The sequence below is a fragment of the Bos grunniens genome, chromosome 14 (assembly GCF_055505025.1).
Source record: "Bos grunniens cultivar Pamir isolate PY7600 chromosome 14, Bosgru_T2T1.0, whole genome shotgun sequence".
NCBI lineage: Eukaryota > Metazoa > Chordata > Mammalia > Artiodactyla > Bovidae > Bos > Bos grunniens.
Window position 1 is genome coordinate 69,266,872 of NC_141178.1, and position 21,920 is coordinate 69,288,791.

At 42.2% G+C, this 21,920-nt stretch overlaps 3 protein-coding genes across 4 annotated transcripts in view; 1 reads left to right on the top strand and 2 right to left on the bottom strand.

Moving 5' to 3' along the window:
- Positions 1-21,920, bottom strand: part of LOC147359629 (uncharacterized) — a 675,420-nt gene that overhangs the window by 380,454 nt on the left and 273,046 nt on the right. The window lies entirely within an intron of this gene.
- The window catches only part of LOC147359635 (uncharacterized), a 63,840-nt gene that overhangs the window by 35,864 nt on the left and 6,056 nt on the right, over positions 1-21,920 (top strand). Inside the window, exons 4-5 of the mRNA XM_086335655.1 lie at positions 15,116-15,277; positions 15,442-15,591. The gene's annotated coding sequence lies outside the window, so the exon portion shown is untranslated. The remainder of the gene's footprint in view (positions 1-15,115; positions 15,278-15,441; positions 15,592-21,920) is intronic.
- LOC147359637 (uncharacterized) overlaps positions 1-21,920 on the bottom strand; it is a 37,635-nt gene that overhangs the window by 6,729 nt on the left and 8,986 nt on the right. The gene's annotated exons all lie outside the window — the stretch shown is intronic.

Consider the following 21,920-nt stretch of genomic DNA (forward strand, 5'->3'; position numbering starts at 1 on the left):
TCAGGCACAAATTTAAAAAATGAGAAAATGATAAAGGAAAAAAAAGAAAAAGAAAAAAGAGAGGAAAAGGAAAAAAATCAACAAAATCATGGACAAAAGCTCGCTAACTGTAGGTCCAGCCATCAGGTCACCAAAATCAACTTCCTGGGCTCTGTGGACAAAAACCTGCACCCAGCTGAGGGTCTTATAAAGGGTGTTTTGTGAGTTTCATCACAGTGATTGCCTGTGAGGTCAGAGCAAGCAACAGACCAATCGTGGCTGGGGATAAACCCAGTGGTTTTCTCCCTTTTCAGGTCCAATGCCCCTTTACACTTAGGAAAAAGGTCCCAAAGAGGTTTTTCTTTTAATATATTAGAGACTGGTATTCACTTTGATAGAAATTAAAATCTGTAGGAGGCTTCAGCAACTTTTTCATTTCTAGTTTGAATAATTAGTAATAATTTAAAGGACCTCATAAAGTCTACACTTGAAATATTCAGTTCTTTTTCCTTAATCTCTGGTCACAAAGTGATGATTTAACTGACTTGATGAAACTGTAGGAAAATGTTCTATTGTGTGAGACACTGGTAAAGTACATTATTAATGTTTATGAAGCTGAGGGAAGATATTCCAGGAGGATCAAGAGCAGATGTCTCATTGGGAGCCTCAGAAGTCAGATGACATGGGTCAGTGTCTTTGAAATGTGGAAGGAAAGAAGCTGTTAACCAAGAATCCTATGTTTAGCAAAACTGTCCTTCGAAAATGAAACAGTGATAGAGGCATTCCCAGTTCATGAGAGTTGTGGGAATTCTCCACCACCCGACCTTCCTGAGCAGGGAGTCCTTCAGGTTGGAATGAAAGATCCTCAACAGTAACTCTAAGCCTTATGAAGAGATGAAGATCTCTGGTAAAAGGTGATAAATGGATGATTAGAAAAAAGTGCTACACTGCTGTAATTAAAATGGATAACCAGCAAGGACCTACTGTATAGCCCAAGGAATTCCACACAATGATATGTGGCAGCCTGGATGAGAGAGGTGTTTGAGGGAGAATGGATACACGTGTATGTATGGCTGAATCCCTTTTCTTGCCACCTGAAATTATCACAGTATTGTCAATCAGCTGTGTTATTGTTGTTCAGTCACCTAGTCATGTCCCACTCTGCAACCCCATGGACTACAGCACTCCAGGCCTCCCTGTCCCTCAGTCAGTCAGTTCAGTCGCTCAGTCGTGTCCGACTCTTTGTGACCCCATGGACTGCAGCACACCAGGTCTCCCTGTCCATCACCAACTCCCAGAGTTCACTCAGACTCATGTCCATCGAGTCAGTGATGCCATCCAGCCATCTCATCCTCTGTCGTCCCCTGCTCCTCTTGCCCCCAATCCCTCCCAGCATCAGAGTCTTTTCCAATGAGTCAACTCTTTGCACGAGGTGGCCAAAGTACTGGAGTTTCAGCTTTAGCATCATTCCTTCCAAAGAAATCCCAGGGCTGATCTCCTTGCAGTCTAGGGGACTCTCAAGAGTCCTGTCCAACACCACAGTTCAAAAGCATCAATTCTTGGGCGCTCAGCCTTCACAGTCCAACTCTCACGTCCATACATGACCACAGGAAAAACCATAGCCTGGACTAGACGGACCTTTGTTGGCAAAGTAATGTCTCTGCTTTTGAATATGCTATCTAGGTTGGTGATAACTTTCCTTCCAAGGAGGAACCGTCTTTTAATTTCATGGCTGCAGTCACCATCTGCAGTGATTTTGGAGCCCAGAAAAATAAAGTCTGACACTGTTTCCACCGTTTCCCCATCTATTTCCCATGAAGTGATGGGACCGGATGCCATGATCTTCGTTTTCTGAATGTTGAGCTTTAAGCCAACTTTTTCACTCTCCACTTTCACTTTCGTCAAGAGGCCTTTGAGTTCCTCTTCACTTTCTGCGATAAGGGTGGTGTCATCTGCATATCTGAGGTTATTGATATTTCTTCCGGCAGTCTTGATTCCAGCTTGTGCTTCTTCCCGTCCAGCGTTTCTCATGATGTACTCTGCATAGAAGTTAAATAAGCGGGGTGACAATATACAGCCTTGACATACTCCTTTTCCTATTTGGAACCAGTCTGTTGTTCCATGTCTTGTTCTAACTGTTCTTTCCTGACCTGCATATAAGTTTCTCAAGAGGCAGATCAGGTGGTCTGGTATTCCCATCTCTTTCAGAATTTTCCACAGTTTATTGTGATCCACACAGTCAGAGGCTTTGGCATAGTCAATAAAGCAGAAATAGATGTTTTTCTGGAACTCTCTTGCTTTTTTGATGATCCATCGGATGTTGGCAATTTGATCTCTGGTTCCTCTGCCTTTTCTAAAACCAGCTTGAACATCAGGAAGTTCACGGTTCACATATTGCTGAAGCCTGGCTTGGATAATTTTAAGCATTACTTTGCTAGCCTGTGAGATAAGTGTAATTGTGTGGTAGTTTGAGTATTCTTTGGCATTGCCTTTCTTTGGGATTGGAATGAAAACTGACCTTTTCCAGTGCTGTGGCCACTGCTGAGTTTTCCAAATTTGCTGGCATATTGAGTGCAGCACTTTCACAGCATCATCTTTCAGGATTTGGAATAGCTCAACTGGAATTCTATCACCTCCACTAGCTTTGTTCGTAGTGATGCTTTCTAAGGCCCACTTGACTTCACATTCCAGGATGTCTGGCTCTAGGGTAGTGATCACACCATCGTGATTATCTGGGTTGTGTAGATCTTTTTTGTACAGTTCTTCTGTGTATTCTTGCCATCTCTTCTTAATATCTTCTGCTTCTGTTAGGTCCATCCCATTTCTGTCCTTTATCGAGCCTATCTTTGCATGAAATGTTCCTTTGGTATCTCTGATGTTCTTGAAGAGATCCCTAGTCTTTCCCATTCTGTTGTTTTCCTCTATTTCTTTGCATTGATCGCTGAAGAAGGCTTTCTTATATACTATAGTATACTAATCTATACTAACTATAGACCCTATGTCCAAATACAGTCAAATTGGTGGTTAGGGCTTCAGTATATACATTTTGAGGGGAAACAGTTTGGTCTATACATTCCATCTTTTGCCCACCCCCGCCCAGATTCATGTCCTTGTCATGTGCTATTAAGATACACTCACCTCATCTCGACATCCCTAGAAGTCTTAAGCCATTCCAACATCTATTCCAAGCCCAAAGTCTCACTAAAATGTCACCTGATCAGGTATGGGTGAGAAGTGATGTGTAAAATTAGCCCTCACAGAACCCATAAAGAAAAATATAACACATTGTTGAAACACAAATAACAGAAAAGTTGAACAAGTAAAGGTATTCTCAGTGCTATAAAGGAGTCCAGTCCCTTAAATGAACCGGAACATGTACCTCCAATTCAGATTGCTGTAGAATTCTTTCTTTCAGAGCTTAAGATAATTTTGACATTCATATGGGAGAATGAGTGAGGACAAGAGACTTTGAGAAAAACGAATTATTAGAAGTATAGAAAGACTTTCCTTATCTGATTTCAAAGTGTCCTGCAAAGCTGTTGTAAGTAAAATAGTGCAGTATCAGTGCAGAATAGACATAGGTCGTGAAGTATAATTAGATACAGAAACAGATCCATGTTAAATGAGTAAAGTTAAAAAGCACTTAATCATAGAGGGAAGAAGAGTTTTTAAAAATGAACAGTATTAAACCACAGAAAGGTTTTTTATAGACATTAAAGAAGACCTAAATAAATGAAAAGGCATCATATACTGATAGATCACAAACTTAGTATTATTCACATGACAGCAAATTGATCTACAGATTCAACCCAATCCCAGCATCTTTGCAGAAATTGATGAGCTGATCCTAACATTCTTATGGAAATACAGAGACCCAGGATAGCCAAAACAATTTAGAAAAAGGACAAAGTTGGAGGACTCAGACTTCTCAATTTCAAATATACTGCTGCTGCTGCTGCTAAGTCGCTTCAGTCGTGTCCAACTCTGTGCGACCCCAAGATGGGAGCCCACCAGCCTCCCCTGTCCCTGGGATTCTCCAGGCAAGAACACTGGAGTGGGTTGCCATTTCCTTCTCCCGTGCATGAAAGTGAAAAGTGGAAGTGAAGGCACTCAGGCGTGTCCAACTCTGTGCGACCCCATAGACGGCAGCCCACCAGGCTCCCCCATCCGTGGGATTTTCCAGGCAAGAGTACTGGGGTGGGGTGCCATTGCCTTCTCCGTCAAATATACTACAAAGCTGTAAAAACCAGAACAGTATGGTACTAATGTGGACTTCCCTGGTGGCTCAGTTGTAAAGAACCCAGCTGCCAATGCAGGAGATATGGGTTTGATCCCTAGGTTGGGAAGATTCTTGGAGAAGAAAATGGCAACCCACTCCAGTATTCTCCAGCCTGGGAAACTGCATGGGCAGAGGAGCCTGGTGGGCTACAGTCTATGGGTTCACAAAGAGTCGGACATGACGTAATGACGAAACAACAGCAATAAGACCATTTTGGAATTTTGGATATGTATGTATTTCACTTCTTATTTTGAAAGAATTTAGGAGTTATAGAAACTGGAAAAATAATACCTTCAACCAGCTGCCTCCAACCAGCTTCTACTAATGTGAATATCTTATACATTACAAAGATTAAAATCAGGAAATTAACACTGATGTAGTAGTTATTATAGACCATATTTGAATTTTATCCGTTGTTCCACTAGACCGGTTCAGTCCTTTTTGCAGTCTAGGATCCAGTTTAGACTTCTTGATTAACTTGGTTATCTGTCTTTGTAGTGTGTCCAATCTGTGAAATCTTTGGTCTTTTGTTACTTTCTTTTCTGCCTTTCCTTTCTTGCCTCCTCCTTCCTTCTTTCTTTCCTTTTTCACGATGACCTTGACACTTTTGAGAAATACTATCCAGTGGTTATTCGGCTTCCCTGCTGGTTCAGTTGGAGAAGGTGATGGCACCCCACTGCAGTACCCTTGCCTGGAAAATCCCATGGACGGAGGAGCCTGGTAGGCTGCAGTCCATGGGGTCTCGAAGAGTCGGACACGACTGAGCGACTTCCCTTTCACTTTGCACTTTCATGCATTGGAGAAGCAAATGGCAGCCCACTCCAGTGTTCTTGCCTGGAGAATCCCAGGGACGGCGGAGCCTGGTGGGCTGCCTTCTATGGAGTCACACAGAGTCGGACACGACTGAAGTGACTTAGCAGCAGCAGCAGCTGGCTCAGTGGTAAAGAATCCGCCTACCAATGCAGGGGACGTGGCTTTGATACCTGGGTGGGGAAGATCTCCTGGAGAGGGACATGGCAACCCACTCCAGTATTCTTGCCTGGGGAAATCTATGGACAGAGGAGCCTGATGGGCTACAGTCCATGGGTTGCAAAGAGTTGGACACGACTTAGCAACTAAACAACAACAGTCTACTAATTACCTTATCAAGTGTCCCTCAGCCTGGATTTGTCTGATTAGATGGATAGAATATTTTTGGCAAGATCACTACTGAAGTGATGTTATGACCTTTATCCTTGTCTGTGCATCATTTCAGAAGGTGCATGACTACAGTTTGTGCCACTAATGATATCGATTTTGATCACTTGGTTAAGGTGCTGAATGATAGAATTATCCACTGTAAATGTGTTTTCGCATTTGTCATGAATAAATATCTTGTGGGGAGATACTTTGGGACTATTCAAGTGTCCTGTTTCTCATCTCACTTTTGCCCATTAACTTTAGCATCCTTCAATGATTACTTCTCTGCATCAGTGTTCACTGTGGTGTTTACTAATGGTCATTTTAAATTTTCATCATTCCTTATCAAATTATTAATTGAATTATACTGTCAGGAAGAGCAAGTCCTTCATCTCCACTTATTATTCATTTATTTTTTGTATTAGTATGGATTCATGGATATTATTTTAGTCTATGGGTTATAACCCATCACTATACTTGTATTTATTTTGTTGCTCAAACTGTCCCAGATTTAGTCAGTGGGAGCTTATTCAATTTAGCCCATGTGTCTTTCTCAAGATGTTCACATCATTTGTTGAACGTTTCCTTCTTAATTTTTGGTTCCATAAATATTCCAGGCTCATCTTACACATATAATTTTTAATGCTTCTGTCCTCCAACTTCCTATATCTTTAAGGATCTCTATTTCCTTTTATCAAATAATGCTATTTATAAACCAAAAGATGGGCACTGCTTATAGTTATTGCTACTGATATGTTACTGCTTCTAGGATTTCTCAGGAAAGATAGCTATGAAATGAATTATTTACTAATGAAAAATATTCATTTCTGTATCTATTTACGCACACACATATTAAAAGTATGAGTTTATACTACTAGTCCTAAACCCAGTCCCACATCACTGGATGTCTTGTTACTTTCTTTCCTTATTTATAACTCCTTTCTCTGACTGGGAGAAACTTGGCCCACATTTTTCACCACAGATTTACTTACTATAATCCAAGTATACACGTAAACTAGTTTCCGAATTTCTAACTCACACTCTTGCATCAAAAACAAATTTGCTAATCTTAAAGAAAAAAATACTCCATGATGTGTGTTACAGATGGTAAGGCAGGCTTTGTTCAGGACCATCATGGTAGGTGGAGGGACCACTGTAGTGGGATTTTACAATGGAGTCATGAGATTGGGCTCAACTCTGTGTACAACCTGGACCAGTGGGAATTTATAGCCAGAGAGTAAGGCAGTGGTTGCAAAAACATTACGGGGAGAAAAAGGGGATCTGGCTAAAATGACCTAACAGGATTCTTGCTATAACATACTCTACAGAAAACAGTTTAGATAGCTCTTTTTGACTTAAAAATCAGATCATTAAAGTCATTCCATACCAATTCGGGGAAATTGTCCCCCCCCCACCCCACCCCCTGCCTCCCACACACACCTCTCTTTTTTAACGGCTGTCTACCATTCAGTGTATGGATGGAGTATAGTTTATTCAATAACTCTTCAATTTGTGGACATTTAGGTTGTTTCCAGTATTTTGCATATGCAAGCAATGCTGAAGAAATGTTCACATTTACTTTCATATTTTTGAAGGTGTAGCTGCTGGATTAGAAGTGAAATTGCTGAGTCAAAAGGTCGGTGTGTATGAAATTTTGTTAACTTATCTCCAAATTCCCTTCCAGATGGAGCACACCAATTTTCATTTCCACCAGCAATGTATGAAAGAAACTTATCTCTTTTGGGGATTTATTTAATGGTCAGAGACTGGTCCACGTAAACTTCTGGGATGCAGAGATTTTAAAATTCAATTTAATATTTGTTGAAATACTTTCTTGCTTTGCTTCTCTGTATGTGTAAGCCAGCAGTTTATTAACTGTGACTTTGGGTAAGGTACTTAAACAATAAAACTAGGCTTTATTGTTTATAAATATGTAAAATGATAAAACTTGCTTTTAAAAACTTTTTTAAGATAGTGAGATTATGTATGTAGGGAGTGTATTCCAGTGCCTGTCAATAAATGAGGATTTAGGATGAGTGAAGTGCTTCATAAATACATAGTAAAATAAAGTATTTCATTTTCTCCTGGCATCTTTGCACAGCACAGATGCCTGAATAAGGTGGCTCTTTTTCACAGTAGTTCATCTTTTTCACAGTAGTTCAACTGGGAGATATTAGGACCCGTCCTTTCCTTTAATAGTTGGGCCCTCAACGGTAGCACAGCGTCATGTTCAAATATTTACTCAAGAATGTGGTACCTCTGGATTCAGCTATTTGTCCAAAATATCTACCAAACCCACCATCTCTTTTCTATCCCTAAAGACACTGTCCTAATCCAGGGCTCCATCTGTGACCTGGTCTCATGTCTTCTAACAGCTCTCCCTGACTCTGGAGTCGCTCCTCCACCTCCTTCTCTACACGGTTCTGGAGGATTCCACTGTAATCTCTTGTGTAATTTCCATGGTTAAAAGCCTGTCTTTGACTCCACGTGATTTAGGGATTCTAAAGCCCATAGGTATATTTGCCTTTTCCTTGATAATCTTTGGGCTTTCCTACCAGTAAGCTTTTGGGCATGTTATTCCATTGGCGTGGAATTCCCTGCCTGATCTTTCAGCCTGGTGAAATCCTTGTGAAATTTTAGTTTTGAGATGTCCCTGACGGCTTGCTACTGCCAATGGCACTCTGAATGAAATCTCCACCCTAGCTCTTAACAGCTGTTCTGGCCCCGTGCTTAGACCTTAAGTACAAAATCTAGGTTCTGATTATCCTTGTTTCATGTACCAGGTTATATTGCCTTAATCTTTCTTGTTCTCTAACAGTCTCCTCAGTCAGACTTCCAGCTGCTTGAGAGCAACAGTGATGGTTTAATCACCTTACCATCTGTAAGACCTCACACAGAACCTGGTCCAGAGTGAGGGGTCAATAATGCATGTTGCTGAGTGTGTTTGCTGTGGGCCGTGGGGTCAGGGAAGAGAGACTCCGCTTTTCAAAAGCAGAAGAAGTCTGTTCTCCACACTGATGGGACAGGCATGATGTGCTCCCACCTGTTTTATTTCTTTCCAGCTATGGGAGGCCAAGGGTCCCAAGATCAGGCTGCTTGTACTGAAAACTGCTCTGCTCTTTTATGCACTACCTTAGAGAGACCTTATCCCTGCCTCTTTAACATGAAGTGTTGAAGTTGTTTTAATCTTGTTAATCGTAGTTTATTTTGGGTAGTCAGCCAAACACTGATACATGTGTCTTAAACCAGTGGTTCTCATTTTTTTTTTTTCTCCCAATGCCTTGTCCTAGAGTACACTTGAGAATTTGTCAGACTAGAGTGTGGAGGAATGCAAAAGGGTTCAGAAGTCTCTAGAGGTCAGCAACAGAACCCCTCTCTTCCTCTTAGCCAAATGAACTCCTCTGTAGGAGTGAAATACTCAGAACTGCATTAGAGAGAGCCTAACCCTCACTGTACACAGGAATATGGTTTTATTTTGAAGACCATTTTAGGCATCACAGTGCGTGTATTAGGAATTGCAGAGATAAGTGCTTTGGAAAATATGTTATCTGAGGAGGGTGATATTTAATCTTCTTTAGCAAAGATAAGACTTGTGGCAACATGGTTTCTTTTCTTTTCTTTTTTTTTTAAATATTTTAAGCATCTTTATTTAATAAATAACTTCACTAAAACAGCATTGTAAAAAGTGAACTGTTAAAATTAAAAGGCACTTAAAATAAGAATGTGAATAGTATGAAACAAAACAGGAAACTCAAACAGTGAGAAGTAAATACACAGTGGTCTGTTATAGCACTAATGGAAAGTAAGAAATGCTTAAGTGATAGCTATTGCATGAGCCACAGTACAACTTCACATGTTCAATAAAAAGGCAAATGCACAGCTAAAACATCAATGAAAAAGTACTGATTTTTTAAAAGTCTTACCCCAAATTGCAAACCAATACATTAAATGATTAGAAGAGGTGATAAAAAGCACCAGGCTTTAAAAAGAAAATGAATAAAATAAAATTCACCCGGAGGTCCTCAATTTAGCAAATACTATGTAAATTAAGGCCTTTATGTAGATAATGCTAAATCAAGGACTTTTTGCAGAAAATTTCCCAAGACTTGAATTTACAAAGAGAAGGCATAGAAGTTACCAAAATTAAGTAACTCTTCAAATGGCACACAGGTTTTAAAGCTATGTTTTCCCTTCCTAGCTCTGACTTTCCCCTTGGCCTTTGCAGATCAAATATTTCACTATTTTACACCTGTAACTCCTAGCATACTCATCTTTCAGGTATGTCATCAGTCATGTCTAACAGGCAAATAGCAAAATAATACATTGAAAACAATTCTAAACTAGAATTTCTATGGTTTCTATCGTCTAGTATTTGGCTTAGAAAATTGGTATCAAACATGCCCTGTGTGTTTTTAGGAGATGAAATTTGGTCCTATGGATGAGTGAAAAAAGCAGGAAGATTTTGGCTGCAACCAAGAGGTGGTGTGTGTCTCCCGTGCTAGGCCACAGTGGGTGCGTGTGCTGTCACTTTAGTTGTGTCTGAGTCTGTGCAATCCTGTAGACTGCAGCCTTCCTAGCTCCTCTGTCCATGGGATTCTCCAGGCAAGAATGCTAGAGGGGGTTGCCATGCCCTACTCTAGGGTCTCTTCCTGACCGAAGGATCAAATCCGTGTCTCCTATGTCTCGTGTGTTGGCAGGCGGGTTCTTTACTGCCAGTGCCACCTAGGTAGCCCAGGCTACAGTGGGTAGGAGATATAATTTTGATATCAGTACATCTCTGTCTGTTGAAAGTTAATATTCACAGAGAAGGGCACCAAGACCCAGAGAGTAGTAGCCTGCCTGAGGTTGCCTGAGGTTGCTCTGCTCACTGGGCAGGAGAGACGGGTGCCCAGGCCTGAGGTCTTTCCCCTGCACCTCTCTGTCTGCTGTGGAGCTGAGCTCTTCACCATCCCCTTGGGTCATTTCTGTGTCCCAGTGACCCTCTCACTACTGTCTGCCACAGGGTCCAAGGTTGCACCAAGTGACCTTTAAGACCCCTTCCAAACATCAGACCCTACTTCTAATTCAAACCAAGGAGAAAATGAACTGGTCTTAGTTGAAGAGCTTCACTATGTTTTTACAGTCTCTTCCCTGCCCTGAACCAATCGACTCATCTGTTCTATCTAGAGTTGCCAAAGAACCATCGTCTGGAAAGCACATTTCTCAGTTTGTATCCTTTACTGCTCCAAAATCTTGAGCAGTTCCCATCTGCCTAGGGGATAAATAAAATAATAGGGAATAAATTAAAAAAAAAAAAACAAAAAACAGGTACATTTCTCTTTTCTAAGCTTATTTGCTTTTATCTTCAGTCACATTAGGCCCCTTTGCAGAGCCTGCCCTCCTGGGAAAGCGTTTTTTTTACATTCCAATGCTCTCTGCTTTCTGTAACCTGGCTTTTCTCTCCTGCTGAAATGTGTTCCTCCCTGAAAACTCTCCTTGAATGCTTTTCATCCTTGAAAGGTGTCTAACTCCAGTGCACGTGCCCAACCGCTAGTGATTCCCAACCGCCAGTGATCCTGAAGGGTGTCTAACGTCAGCGCATGCGCCAAACCGAAAGTGATGTTCGCTGCTGCTGCTGCTAAGTCGCTTCAGTCGTGTCCGACTCTGTGCGACCCCAGAGACGGCAGCCTACGAGGCTCCCCTGTCCCTGGGATTCTCCAGGCAAGAACACTGGAGTGGGTTGCCATTTCCTTCTCCCGTGCCTGAAAGGGAAAATTGGAAGTGAAGTCGCTCAGTCGTGTCCGACTCTTCGCGACCCCATGGACTGCAGCCTACCAGGCTCCTCTGTCCGTGGGATTTTCCAGGCAAGAGTACTGGAGTTGGGTGCCATTGCCTTCTCCGAGGAGGTGTCTAACGTCAGCGCATGTGTCCAACAGCAAGTGATGTTTGAAGGGTGTCTAACGTTAATTACTCATTGGAAAAGACTCTGATGCTGGGAGGGATTGGGGGCAGGAGGAGAAGGGGACGACAGAGGATGAGATGGCTGGATGGCATCACCGACTCGGTGGATGGGTTCACTTGAGTTTGAGTGAACCCCGGGTGTTGGTGATGGACAGGGAGGCCTGGCGTGCTGCAATTCGTGGGGTCGCAAAGAGTCGGAGAGGACGGAGCAACTGAACTGAACTAACGTTAGTTAGCACGTGCACCCAACCACAAATGGATTCTGATGTTTGAAAGTGTGGAAGAATTATCTGTCTCAGACATACATGCACCCCATTGTTCGTGGTTTTGGATTGTATGTGCTCTCATCTTGTCTCTTCAGTAAACTGTGAGTTTCCTGAGGGCAGGGTATAGATCAGTCTTTCCTGTCGGTCGCTCCCTCCCTCCTTGTTAATGTCTAAAGTGACAGTGAAAGTGAAGTCACTCAGTCGTGGCCGACTCTTTGTGACCCCATGGTCTGCAGCCTGCCAAACTCCTCCACCCATGGGGTTTTCCAGGCAAGACTACTGGAGTGGGTCAGCATTTCCTTCTCCAGGGAAGCTTCCCGACCCAGGGATTGAACCCTGGTCTCCTGCACCACAGGCAGACTCTTTACTGTCTGAGCCACCAGGGAATGTCTAGCGCAGTAACAAATCCACACTAGATAATCAGTGTTAACAGATCTATGGAGCCGGTAACAGACAAAAGTCATCAGGTTAGCTCCCAGAGCAAACTGTTCAATATCATGTTGTAGTGCCTGAAGAATTTAGGGGTTACTGACTGGAGAGGGAGAGGAGGGTGAGGCATATATTTTAGCGATTAATTCTTGCCTTGGTATGTTTAGTCTTTTGAAGGATGAAAAGGAAGAAAAAAAGTAAAAGCTCTGTTGACAGTTAAAAGCAGACATCTGTTCTCTTCACCAAGTAGGTGCTCAGTCTTTTCAGGAGGAACTTAATTCATCTTTACATTTTTTTAACATCCCTATAATTGTTTTTCCTTTAAGAAATTTTCCATTTTCATAAGAAAATTCAGTTTCAGAGAGGCTCTTGAGTTTGCCCGAGTAAGTGGCAGAGGTGTCTAGACCCTAAGGTTTAGCTTCTGCTTGTCTTCCACTCTGCCTCCTCCTGGAGCCTGAGAGCACTTGTGAAAACAAGGCAGCCAGGGGGATGGTCAGCGGCTTCAGGAGATGCTTGAGCTCAGGTCATGTTGCTTAGAGTTTGAAAAATACAAAAGTTAAAAGTGCAACTACTGTTCAAAGTTAGCGGATCTAACTCTTCTCCATTTGTTTCTCTTTAAAGAGAATGAGAGAGAAAGAGCTCAGGAGTCACCTTCTTGTCCTTAATTTTTCACCCTTTAACCAACCATTGGGCTTCCCAGGTGGCAGAGGAGCCTGGTGAGCTATGGTCCATGGGGTCACAAAGAGTCAGACACAGCTGAAGCAACTTAGCACAGCACACAACCAGCTATTAACCCATCTTTAGAAAAAAATGAGTGATAAAAAACCAATGTCTCGACAGTGTAGAAAACTAAAGGAAAATAAGCTATGTGGGTTTTTTGTTTTTGTTTTGTTTTGTTTTTGTTTTTTAATGAAAATAGCAGGGAATCATGCTCTAATCTAAGATTCTCTTTTTAGCATGAGTTTGTTTGGCCTGAGAAACCACACCAATGCTCTGAAGAGACTTGTCCTGATTTCTGGAGTATTAATCAGTGAGGAAACGAGCCTGATCTGGGAGTCAGGCTCCGGATCTGACTCTGCCACTGTTCTGGTGGGCAAGATTGAGTCAGAAATACCATCTCTTCAGTTCTCCGTTTTTTCATTAATCAAAGGGATGCAGTGGATTAGAACAGAGATTCTCAGCCTCAGCAGGGTTGATGCTTTGAGAAATTCTTTGTTATGGAGGCTGTCCTGTGCATCCTAGGGCTTTCCCAGCATCCCTGACCTCTACCAGGTCGACCACAGTACCACTCACTCCTCTCCACCCGCTCCTCACGAGGTGTGATGACAAAACTTCTCCAGACACTGTCCAGTGTCCCTTGGGGGACAAAAACATCTTCATCTGCACCACGGGCTGCAAGCAGACCTTACGTCCGCTGGGTATTTATTGAGAATACCTGACAGGAGAGGCTCTGAGCTATGCACTGTGGCTATGACAGCGAAGAGGGTAAATGCTCTGCTGTCTTCATGGAGCTTTGGTCTGGTGGGGAAGGGAAGTCTCCAGGCTGTGGGGAGACCCTGGAATGGGTGTTATGCTTGGGTCCTGGCAGGAGTCAGGGGTCCTCTGGACTTATTACTCTGAGGACATGGAAAGCTTGGAAGGACCCAGTCACTTCTCAGTACATCGTGTTATCTTGACCTGTTGCCCCCTCAGATAAGTGGGGTAAATGAGCATTTCCACTTGGGGATAGAGAGCTTCTGCAGCACAGGCTCATAAGGAGCTGGAGAAATGAAGAGTTGAGTATAAAATGGGCCCCTTAGCAGAATAAAATAATTCTTAGTGCCACATATTATATACCTCTGGGGTAACGATTTGGGCATGTTAATTTTCCTCTTGGTGACCATATATATTCGTGAGTAGAATGCCACAGGGTGAGCCAGACATGGTGCCTGGAGTTATCTTTCTTAGCACTTGATTTTCTTTTGCAGTTCCACTTTCTATTTGAATAAAATCAGAATAAGCACAGCACATGCTGTGCTATTAGCACTCAATGTTTTCACATTTCTCTGAGGTGTTTATATTTTAATGGGATTATGAGGACATTCTAAACCCAGTTTGAGAGGGGTCCGAAAAGGAAGAAAGTGGTTCCTTCTTTAAAAGGAATGTGTTGATAGGGTATAAAGTTGCCAGGCACTATAGCCTAGAGGGTCCAGGTTAAAAGGGTGGACTATTTGGGTTCATAGTTATTGCCCAGCTACTTTTTAGCTGTGCAACTTCAAGAAAGTCACTTTTTTTTTGGTCACTTGTAAAATCATAATACTGATAGTATTTACCTCACCAGCTTCTTGTGAGGATTCAGAGATTTTGAACAGAAACTGGCATATGGAAATCACTTATGAAGTTTTGAAATAGTATCTGGGAATCACTGGGTCACTTGGATAAGGTCCTAGCTTATCCAAGTCACGAGTATATTTTGCCAAGCACTATGTTTAGTGGACCTGGTGTTCTTGCCTGGGAAATCCCATGGACAGAGGAGCCTGGTGGCTCCTGTAGGACTGCAGTCCTACAGTCCATGTGGTCACAAAAGAGTCAGACACAGCTTAGCAACTAAACAACAGCAGGATTTCAACTGCAAATACTTTTATTTATACAAGTGATGATCACATGCTACTTGCTCATCCTTGCAAGTAGATCTCCTCCCCTGCTCTTCAAAATCTCAACTTTGTAGAGAAGTTTGAACAATTCTAAGGGTCTAAACATCACCCCAATCTCTCAAAACTACCTCCTTGAAAATGGCTCCCTTCCACAGGGAAGGACCTGTGGGCGTACATTTTAAAGCTAGAGGAGGGTGAGGAGCCTCATTGTCTGGACCAGCTCCAGGGTCAACCTGTGGTCACACCCTCTGGATATTCAGGAGATATTGATGGTCTGTGTGGCATCTGTACCATTTCCGCTGGGGTTTCGCTGTGTCCTTTGGCCAGGCCGTGGGCTGTTGCCTCGGCGACTTGGACTGAGACAACAGCCCCTGTCACAAATCGCTCTTTACTGTCTGATTTTCCACTAGGACCCTCAGAGACCCGCCAGACTGGACCAAGGCCTCTGGAGCCCTTCCCAAGAACCTTCTTGCTTGGAAGATTAGCAGTTTCTTCTCAAGCACCGCTCTCAACTTGGCTAAACACCTTGAAACAGTTCCAGCAAGACGTATGTCCCTCAGATCCCAGGGCAGGTAGGCGCTTGTGCGCATCCAGCGCTTCTGCTCGTAGCCATGTGGTCCTGACCACCTGGCAGTTACTGTGTATATTACTTACATACGTGTGCATATGTAAGTGTGTATGTGTGCTGTGCTTAGTTGCTCAGTCATGTCTGACTCTGCAACCCCTTGTACTGTAGCCTGCCAGGCTCATCTGTCCATGGGATTCTCCAGGCCAGAATACTGGAGTGGGTTGCCATGCCTTCCTCCAGGGGGTCTCCCCAACCCAGGGATTGAACTCAGGTCTCCCAGGTTGCAGGTGGATTCTTCACCATCTGAGGCACCAGAGAGTGAGTATATGTGTATGTACATATCTATGTTTATGTGTCTGTGGTTTAAAAAGTGTTGTTTCTAGAATTTACCATAACTACTGCTGTGTGTGTACCCCCAGAAGTCATAGGTTGAAATCTTAACTGCATATTGTATATATTTATAAAATGCATGTATTATAGTGAAGGGCAGGGAATCCAGTGTGCTACAGTCCATGGGGTCACAATGAGTCCAACAGGACTTAGTGACTGGCCAACAACAATGCATATGTATGTGTGAGTGTATGTGTCTATGCATGTATATGTTTATATATCTGTGGTTAAAACCCACTCCAGTATTCTTGCTTGGAGAAGTCCATGGACAGAGGACCCTGGCAGGCTATAGTCCATGGGGTCACAAAGAGGGGGACACGACTGAGAGACTAACATTTTACTTTTCATTGTTTAGTTTTAGATGAAAAAGGAGAGTTTCTATCTTTGGCATGTGACTAATGACTATGTTTATGCTTCTAAGAAAGGATTAATTTTTCAGTTCACAGGAAAATAAGAGTGGGGAAGAGGAAGATTCATGGAGGAGCGATATAAGAGTGAAACGAGAGATGGAGTTTAAAAGTGTGCCTGTGTGTTAGTATATTTGAGTTTGATAATAAGGACAGTGAAGAACAGAAAGAGAAAAGCTGTGAGTGCTTGAGTCCCCTTAATGGGAAGAATAGAGGTCTGCGGAAAACATAGGCATCATGTTACTCTCTGATGACCATGCAGTGGCACTGTTGACAGGAGACAGCTTCCTGCTGTCACTTCCAAATTATGGTGTGTGCATTCTAGGGAAGTGCAAGACTGTCCCTTAAGATGCCTGAAGAAAACATTTTGTTGTTGTTGTTTAGTCGCTAAGTCGTGTCTGACTCTTTGGCAACCCCATGGAGTGTAGCCTGCCAAGCTCCTCTGTCCATGGAATTTCCCAGTGCTATTTCCTTCTCCTGGGGATCTTGCCTGCCCAGGGATCAAACTAGCATTTCCTGCATCAGCAGGTGGATACTGTACACTGAGTCACCAGATATTAGAACTCCAAATTCTATTAAGATTTTATCTTGAGAAAATACAAATACACTAAACTTTGCTAGTAGTGAATATATGATTGATACTTGCTCCGGCAGTGGCACCCCACTCCAGTACTCTTGCTTGGAAAATCCCATGGACGGAGGAGCCTGTTAGGCTGCAGTCCATGGGGTCGCTAAGAGTTGCATACGACTGAGCGACTTCACTTTCACTTTTCACTTTCCTGCATTGGAGAAGGAAATGGCAACCCACTCCAGTGTTCTTGCCTGGAGAATCCCAGGGACGGGGGAGCCTGGTGGGCTGCCGTCTCTGGGGTCGCACAGAGTTGGACAGGACTGAAGTGACTTAGCATAGCACTGGCTCCGTCACTCATCACTTAAGTAGAGGATTCTGCATCACGTGGTCTGCAAGAGGAGTGGGAGCTCTGTAACTCAGAGTTGGTGGCAGCTACCTCATTCTGAGCTTACAGTGACGTATTGTAGTTTGCATGTTCTTGGTGAAATGGATTTATACACTATATTACTGATTATGATAATTTAACACTCTTAAAATGTATAAGTGACTTAAAATGTTTCCTGCAAAGAAACTGCTGGTCAAGATGGTCCTAATAATTCAAGTCAATAATAAGAACAATGGAAAAATGGAAAAACAGCATGCCCCATCCTGGTTTGAACTTTTTCTCAGATATATTGTGAGCTAAAAACAGTGGCTATTGGTGATATGTTATCTAGCAGCTTTTTTTTTTTTTTTTAGAAAATATACCCACTTAGTCAATCTTTTTGAAATGAAAGTGATATTTTTGGTAATAAATGAGGAAATAATGGCCTTTGAAGAAAACTCATGGTTTGGAGAAAGAATTTTGAAAGTGCATGTTTAAAGATATTTTCATCACTATGTGATTTTTGTTCCTGAGATTAAGACTGATTTATTTTACCTGTACAACTCTTATATGTCAATATCAAAAGTGCTTTAAAAGTGAATTTTCTAATTTGTTAACAAACTATCCAAATGAAGTCTTTAGGTGGGTTTTAAGATCATCTGTAAAAATATAACTATTACATACCTTCCTTTAATTTGTTAAACAAAGAGATTAACATTACAGAAGATGGAAATGTATTGATCAAGCATAAGACTTGTATATGAATACGCTTTTCCACAAGCACCTGTGTTGCTTTGTGAAGAATATTTTTCAACTAGGCAACGATTAAAATGAAAAACCAAAATAAGTTTAGAACCAGGCCATCAAATCACTGTATCACAAAATGTCATATCCAGGCTTTCGAAAGCAGTGGTACATGTTCAGTCATACTTCCTAACTAAAATCAGGCTTCCCTGGTAGCTCAGCTGGTCAAGAACCTGCCTGCAATGCAGGAGACCCCGGTTCAATTCCTTGGTCAGGATCATCCCCTGGAGAAGGGATAGGCTACCCACTCCAGTAGCTTCCCTTGTGGCTCAGACTGTAAAGAGTCTGCCTGCAGTGTGGGAGCCCTGGGTTCGACTCCTGGGTTGGGAAGATCCCGGGAGAAAGGCATGGCGGCCACTGCAGTATTCTTTAGAACCAGGCTATCAAATAGCTATATGACGAAATGTTATATCCAGACGTAAAAAGCAGTGGTACTTGTTCAATCATACTTCGTTGCTAAAATTAGTGATATTAGTAGTACTTTAGGGTAAGGCAGGAAAGTTTATATCATTAATCAGTACATTAAAATAAAATTTATTTAACTCATTTCTTATTTTATTTAAAGTTTATTTTTGTATATTTTCTTATACACAATCATATTAGGTGTTTTATGCATTTTATTTTTTATGCATTTTATTTATGTACCAGGTACTGTTGTAAATGCTCTACTTCTATTAATTACTTTAATTACTCTCACAACACCTAATGTAAATACTGTTGTCTCTATTTTAAAAATGAGGAAGCTGAGGCACAGATAAGATAAGAAGCTGCCAGGAGCAATTAGCTAATATGTGGCAGATTGAAGATATATTAGTATAATAATGCGTGTATTTAACTTATACATAAACTGTTACAGTTTAAAATCAACAAACAGACCGATAGACATACAGGATTGCACTTGAGAGACTATTTGTCTAATGCTAATAGGCATAGTGATGAGTTAGCGGTGCGCTCACAGGAAATTCAATCCAACATTCAGTATAGTATATTAGCATTTATGAAACACATGGTGGTCTTAATTAATTCCCATAATAAGCGTCCAGAGGTAGTTGTGTTGAACTCAAGAGCACAAGCATATAAAATAATGTTTAATGGAGTCTGATGGACCTGGGTATGAAGTTGAGCATTACCACTCAACCATATCTGTGACTGAAGGTATTTCCTATCTTCTTTGGATTTCATTTTGTTAATTTTCAAAGTAGGCAAGCCAATATATATCCTTGTGGGTTACTGTAGGACTAAATGACACATTAAAATTTAACATAGGGTCGTGGTCAAGAACGTAGATTGAGGAACTAGACTGCCGGGTTTGAATTCTAGCTCTGCCCATTATTCCTGGCCACTTTCTTTAAGTTGTATGTTTTCTCTCTACCTTAATTTCCTCTCCTGGAAAAATGGGCTAATAATCCTGCCTGCCTTACAGAAATATATGTGGACTCATTCCTGCAGTGTTTAAGATCTAGCACATAAGAAAAACTCAACAAATGATGGCCATTATTAGTAAACAGAAAGTGCTTAAAATAGTGGGCACTCAATAAATAACAACTGCTTGTTGTGGTTGTACGCACTGAGCACATTGAGTTGGGTTCAGTTCAGTCGCTCAGTCGTGTCCGACTCTTCTGCAACCCCATGAACTGCAGCACGCCCGGCCTCCTGGTCCATCACCAACTCCCAGAGCCTACCCAAACTCATGTCCATTGAGTCGGTGATGCCATCCAACCACCTCATCCTCTGTTGTCCACTTCTCCTTCTGCCCTCAACATTTCCCAGCATCAGGGTCTTTTCAAATGAGTCAGCTCTTTGCTCCAGGTGGCCAAAGTATTGGAGTTTCAGCTTCAACATCAGTCCTTCCAATGAATACCCAGGACTGATCTCCTTTAGGATGCACTGGTTAGATCTCCTTGATGTCCAAGGGTCTCTGAAGAGTCTTCTCCAACAGCACAGTTCGAATGCATCAATTCTTTGGCACTCAGCTTTCTTTAAGTCCAACTCTCACATCCATACATGACTACTGGAAAAGCCATAGCCTTGACTAGACGGACCTTTGTTGGCAAAGTGATGTCTCTGCTTTTTAATATGCTGCCTAGGATGGTCATAACTTTCCTTCCAAGGAGTAAGCGTCTTTTAATTTCATGGCTGCAGTCACCATCTGCAGTGATTTTGGAGCCCCCCCAAAATAAAAGCAGCCACTGTTTCTACTGTTTCCCCATCTATTTGCCATGAAGTGATGGGACTGGATGCTATGACCTTAGTTTTCTGAGTGTTAAACTTTTAAGCCAGCTTTTTCACTGTCCTCTTTCACTTTCATCAAGAGGCCCTTTAGTTCTTCTTCACTTTCTGCCATAAGGGTGGTGTCATCTGCATATCTGAGGTTATTGATATTTCTCCCGGCAATCTTGACTGCAGCATATGCTTCTTCCAGCCCAATGTTTCTCATGATGTACTCTGCATAGAAGTTAAATAAGCAGGGTGACAATATACAGTCTTGATGTACTCCTTTTCCTATTTGGAACCAGTCTGTTGTTTCATGTCCACTTCTAACTGTTGCTTCCTGACCTGCATACTGGTTTCTGAAGAGACAGGTCAGTTGGTCTGATACTCCCATCTCTTTCAGAATTCTCCACAGTTTATTGTGATCCACACAGTCAAAGGCTTTGGAATAGTGAAGAGAGCAGCTGCTACTGCTGCTGCTAAGTCGCTTCAGTCGTGTCCGACTCTGTGCGACCCCATATACGGCAGCCCACCAGGCTCCCCTGTCCCTGGGATTCTCCAGGCAAGAACACTGGAGTGGGTTGCCATTTCCTTCTCCAGAGCATGAAAGTGAAAAGTGAAAGTGAAGTCGCTCAGTCGTGTCCGACTCCTAGCGACCCCATGGACTGCAGCCTACCAGGCTCCTCTGTCCATGGGATTCTCCAGGCAAGAATACTGGAGTGGGGTGCCATTGCCTTCTCTGGAATAAAGCAGAAACAGATGTTTTTCTGGAACTCTCTTGTTTTGGGGATGATCCAGTGGATGTTGGCAATTTGATCTCTGGTTCCTCTGCCCTTTCTAAAACCAGCTTGAACATCTGGAAGTTCACGTATTGCTGAAGCCTGGCTTGGAGAATTTTGAGCATTACTTTACTAGTGTGTGAGATGAGTGCAATTGTGCGGTAGTTTGAGCATTCTTTGGCCTTGCCTTTCTTTGGGATTGGAATGAAGACTGAGCACATTAGTCATGATCATACAGTTAAGAAGCATCCTGGTATCTTATTTCTGGGTTTCCATGCATGGAAAATTGCCTTCTGAAGGATGTAAGCAAAAATGTGCTCCACACTTAGTCTTGAGCACGTAAGAAAGGCAGCATTGGGGTCTGAATAGGATTTGGAGAGGTAGAAAACATGAAGAGGTAATGATGTAAAAGCCAAGAGTTAGGAAAAGCAAAAGCAAGTTTGCGGAAGATGAATATAGTGTTTTGGCTGAAGCAGAGCTGCCTTAAAAGATTAATAGTGTTGGGGATTTACATGGTGGTCCAGTGGTTAAGACTCTGAGCTTCCAATGCAAAGGGCATGTGTTCCATCCCTGGTCAGGGAACTGAGATCCCACATGCTGTGTGTCCTTGCCAAAAACCAAAAACATACACACAAACAACAATAATTAAAAAGATTAACAGGGATGTATTTGCGTAGAATTAGAACAGGAAAAAATTCAAGAAGTGAGGAGGCAAAAGAGAAGTTTGTTGTGCTTATCTAGGCATGAGTGGTAAGGGTCAGAACAAAAGGAACCTTGGAGGGAAGGAAAAAGGGAGTGCAGATGAAAGATAGCCTTCAAAAGAGAAATCAGCAGGGCTTGGACACAGTAAATGACAGGTGAGCAAATGGAAGAAGACAGAATAACACCAGGATTTTCACTTAAGTTGGTGTGGCATGTACGATGGCATTACGAAGAGCGAAAGTAATAGTTAGAAGGGCAGTGATAGGTTTGACTTTTTATGTTGAATATGAATTAATAGAGAAACATTTTAAGTAAAATGTCCAGGGGAATTTAGAAAATTTAGATTGCTCTGGTCCACAGATGGAATTGGAAGTCATCTGCATGGAGGACAGAACTGAAGGAGGTCTTTATTATCTCGA